The sequence below is a fragment of the Oryza sativa genome, chromosome 4, assembly GCF_034140825.1.
Source record: "Oryza sativa Japonica Group chromosome 4, ASM3414082v1".
NCBI lineage: Eukaryota > Viridiplantae > Streptophyta > Magnoliopsida > Poales > Poaceae > Oryza > Oryza sativa.
Window position 1 is genome coordinate 26,451,327 of NC_089038.1, and position 4,774 is coordinate 26,456,100.

General features: G+C 39.4%; 1 long non-coding RNA gene across 2 annotated transcripts; it reads left to right on the plus strand.

The window, feature by feature from the left end:
* The first annotated feature begins 483 nt into the window (after window positions 1–483).
* On the plus strand, window positions 484–1,129 carry LOC112938769 (uncharacterized). Of its 2 annotated transcripts, none has more exons than XR_010741052.1 (2): window positions 484–640; window positions 786–1,129. It is a non-coding gene; the product is annotated as an uncharacterized lncRNA (long non-coding RNA). The 2 variants fall into 2 exon arrangements; XR_003242065.2 differs by having other exon boundaries at window positions 486–643.
* Window positions 1,130–4,774: the final 3,645 nt, after the last annotated feature.

Below are 4,774 nucleotides of genomic sequence, written 5' to 3' on the forward strand. Positions count from 1 at the left end.
CTAAGCATTAGTTTCACGTAGGTAGGTGCGTCCAGTTAACTTGACAGCGTACCTGTAAACTCCACGCACCGGCACCGCCGGGGATGTTCAGGCGCTGTCCAACTTTTAGGATGTTTATCTGGCATCCATACATTTTCACTTATTTCAGGTGGAGTCTCTGTAAGTCTGTATCGTATCATAACTCTGATGATGGTTAGGTCACACATTTTCACTAGTTCAAACAGAGTCTCTGTAATTTTAAGTCTGTATGACATCATAACTGATGATGGTTAATTAGGTCATTCATTTTCACTATTTCAAGTGGTCTCTGTAAATCTGTATCATATCATAACTGATGATGGTTCAGTGCGACCGGGCCATTCTACGTTCGCGTTGAACAGTTCGTGTGGTAAACATCTCATCAGTAATCACAGGAATCAGGACACAACATTTAAACCAAGCTCTTCCTGTGCAGTTTAAATCCGGGTCATCACTAGACTACTCGAGGTCGTCGCAGCATTGCAGCAACCATGGCTTCGCCTCTATCTGCTCTAGCACCTCTGATCCCGCCCGCTCCGCAGGTGCCAGTGCCAGTGCCACTGCTTCCTCCTCCTCTTCCCGTGCCGGTGCCGTCGCCGCTGAACTCCGGCTTGCAGAAACTGTAGTAAATCTCTCACGCATACCCCTGTCGATCGTTGAAACGGGGGGTTTTTTTTTAACAACATTCGGTAGCTCGTCTTGTTTGAAGAAAGGCTACAGTTTTACTCGCTTATATATGCATCTGTTTGGTTGTTTGTTGGTTGCAGGTCGAGGTTCTTGTGCTGCGGTTGGCTTGTTCTCATGCTGCTGCTGCTGCTGCCCACCAAAGCGTGAGCTAGGATACCTCTTCTGTAGCAGCGGTTGCAGCCTTGCAGGACTGAAGAAGGTGACGGGGCTGAGGAATCAGTCATATATCCGCTGCTGATCGATGCATTGACGCTGTCGCACCTGCAGGCTATACTCTGTTGCGGATATATGATTTCTGTGTTTCTAAACCGTTAAGTCGTTAACTGTGTGCACTGTGGTGCTCCTTATAATTCTGTTCGTTTGAGTACCTGTGAATTGTGATGCATATCTGTGAATAAAAGGAGACGTGCTTGCTAGCGTAGTGTGAGGAGTGTTCATTGACTCATTGTTCAACACTTCAACTCCTAACACAAGTTCCTCTTTATTGCTTATTTTTCACCCGTAAATAAATAAAACGCCATTATCTTGGTCTTATTAGAATATCTTTAGCATGCTACTAGCTGTTGATTTTTTTTTGAGTAAATTGCCATTTGGTCCACCTTTTATTACCCAAATTTCAATTTGGACCACCCTTAAACCTATCTTTTTAATTTGGACAGGGTAAATTTACCATTGTTGCGGTTTGGACTACCATGACAACTTTTCTCGTCATGTTTAACTTTCCTTTCGGCAAACATATGAACCATATATAGAGGAGATTGGCCGTATACTAGAGCTGATGTGTTTAAGGTCGTTGATTGCATGAGAAAAAAAATCATTCGTGGTAGTCCAAATCGCAACAATGGCAAATTTATCCGGTCCAAAGTAAAAACATATGTTTAAGGGTGGTCCAAAGTGAAACATAGGTAATAAAATGTGGCCCAAAGTGTAATTCACTCTTTTTTTTTCAATGAAAAACGCGACTTGCTAAGTTAGATCGTTACCTCAAGTCCACATCCCTTGCACATTTTCACATCTTGTTACACTGGTGATCAAATATCGAACTCTGTTGACGAGTCTTGACTCTTTGGGCCGATCTATGAGTTGGACAGGATCCTGTTAAAAATATAGTTCGCCTTCGTCACGGGGAATAAGTCCACTTTTAACCCCCCCCACCCCCACCCCCACCCCCTACGCAATATGATTTGTACCCTCAATCACAACATATGATATTTTACACCCCAACTATTAAAACCAATAAAATTTTATTCTCAAGATAGTATTCACAGCTAATATCATTTGTTTGGTCCACCCAGCTAAATCAGTATGTGAGGCCAAACATCGCCTCTTATTTGTTTTGTATGTCTCAAATACCAATTCAAATAGTAATTTAAAAAAATCTAAAAACTTGACAACATTGATACATTACTCATCTATCATCCTGATCCACAGACCGAGGAAAAAAATACAGCTCGGTTAGTAATAATACTAGAACTAAAAAAGGCACCCTTCTCTAGTAGTGGACTATGGGCAATCATAACCCATAGTGTCTATAAGCAGTGTCTATGGTGCCATGTCAATAAGACATCACAATAAAAACTACACTCTACAACCTATGGTTTCTTAAAATGGACTATTAATAAATACATCATCTCTCTTCTCTACCAATCATATTTATTCTTCATTTATTATGAAGACATTATTCTCTCCCAATGTAAAACTTGATAGTGTCTAGTGCATAGGTTCTCGTGTTGAAGCTGTGTCTTGCATGAGACCCAGTTTCTTCCTCTCTTCACTCTCTCTCTTAATTAATATAGTGCCAAATAAGCTAAAAGTCCTATATGGCAATGTAGTTAAATGCTATAGACACTATCCTAGGTGGAGGATTGAGACTGCCCTAAGCGAGTAGTTCATGAGCTGGTTTGTTTAACTTAACAAGTTAATTAAAATACTAACTCGGCTTATTAATTATGACTACAGATTTAAGCTGATCCATACCGAACTCGAATACTCGATACGAGCTTCGAGCTTTTCTATTCCACTTACTTCCAGTACTAGTCAAATAATCTGCTTTAGTTATCACACTATCCAATCGATAGAAAAAACTAGAGAAAATTCAAGAAATACTATTGACAAGCGTTCAATTCCAAAAAATATCATTTATAAATATGTGTTACATGAAATGTCATCGTACAAACGATTATGTTCCAAAAATCATCGCCGTTAGGGTTCCGTTAACAACTCTGTTAAATGCTATATGATGAACAATATATTTAACGACGCGGGATGGACGGAAACCTTAACAGTAATGGCATTTCTGGGACAATTTGTATGATGACATTTCTGGTATTTCTTGGAATTTAGCGCTTGTCAATGACATTTCTTGAATTTTTCTCCAATACTAAACTTAATTGAAAGACTTTGTTCAGGAGCAGTGCTAAGTAAAAGATTAAGCACTTGTCTGGCTTATTATCATTTCAAACCTTACCAATATTTTGGTAACACTAAGATTTGGTATTGTCAAAATTTTGATAAGAGGCGTACGTGATTGTTTGGTTTGGATCAATTTTTTTTTAAGAGCAAGGCTCTTGTTCGTTTTTCTTGGCAAAACTTCAGCCGTGCCAATTTTTTGGGTAGCAATTTAAATTCCATCTAACTTTGTTGACAATGTCATTTTTTAATTTTGGCACGGTAAGTTTGGACACCAAACAATTGCTTCTAGTACGATGCAATTGTCGGGGTCCAACTCAGTAGAAGTAGGACTGCGCTAACTAATTAAAGTTCTGAACCGATCAGCCTCATAATTGGTTGATTCACACAATTTATTATTGGTCCCCTTAAGTATATATTCGCTGTAATTCTGCCTCCCCCACTGGCTATGCTCTGGGCTGACATGGATCAGCTTGCCACTAGAATTTTGCAGTTTTGTCCTTACTAACTATTAATGAATGCGTTCCCGGTTTTTAAAACGGGGCCACTGCTACCACACGGGAGGGACGAAGCACGTGCATGCTTAATTTGGAACCAGTGGCACTGTGGTCTGTGGATCGTTATCTGTACTACCTCCATCTCAAAATACAACATCTCAAAATACAACAGTATATTCCCCGTAAAAAAAATACAACAATATATAGAATAACATGTTAGAAAATTGATAGAAAACTTTAAAACATTTAAATAATTTGTGGTTCATATTTAATTTAATTGGGAGTACCCGATCCTCGATCTCATCGTGCCCTACCTAGGGGAGAGAAGCATCCTGACTGCCGTTTGATGATGATGCACAAGATGGCAGTATGATTTGATGATAGAATAACAAAAAGAAAAGACAAAGTTACCCTTTTAATCCATACCGTTTGATCACGTATACTTGTAGTAATATATTGTACCATAAAAACTCTCAAATACAAATATATAACTTAGCTACTAAACTGGATATATATTTATCCAAATTTTCATATAGCTAAAAGTTGCGTATCATATTCTACGACGAGGCGAGTACGTACTATGTACCTACATTAAAGATCGATCAGTACAGTAGAGCAGTAGTAGTACTCCAAAGAAGTGTACAGCTTAACATGCAAACGGCGAGAATTGCACGTACATGTGCCTACCTGCCTGCCTGCGTGCCTGCCAAGCCACGTGAAGGCCACAGCCAGACGACGCTCGCTCGATCGATCGATCATTCATGGTCTTGCCAACAAAAGCGTTCTCCAGTACTCCTATAGTGCCCGACCATTAGCTTGGCTAGCTAGGCGCAGCCGTTTGCTGTTGCAGTAATTCGGCGAGCTGATCGAGCGCGTGTACACGCACAGTCACACGCGCGTAAGTGCGCTACTGCTAGATGCACGTGATATGCCCTTGATTCAACATACGAATGACGAAAAAAAAACATGTAGCGTAAATTTTATATGTAGGGTAAATCTGGAAGCTACAGTAAAATATACAGATAAACACTTGTTATAAAAACTAGGAAGGTTAGTTCCAACAAAATAAGTTGAAATTAAAGTAAGGAATTTTTCTTTTTAATTCAATTCTCATTGTTTATTTTTTCCATAAAAAGTCTCGAGAAACTTTTATTGCTAGTAAT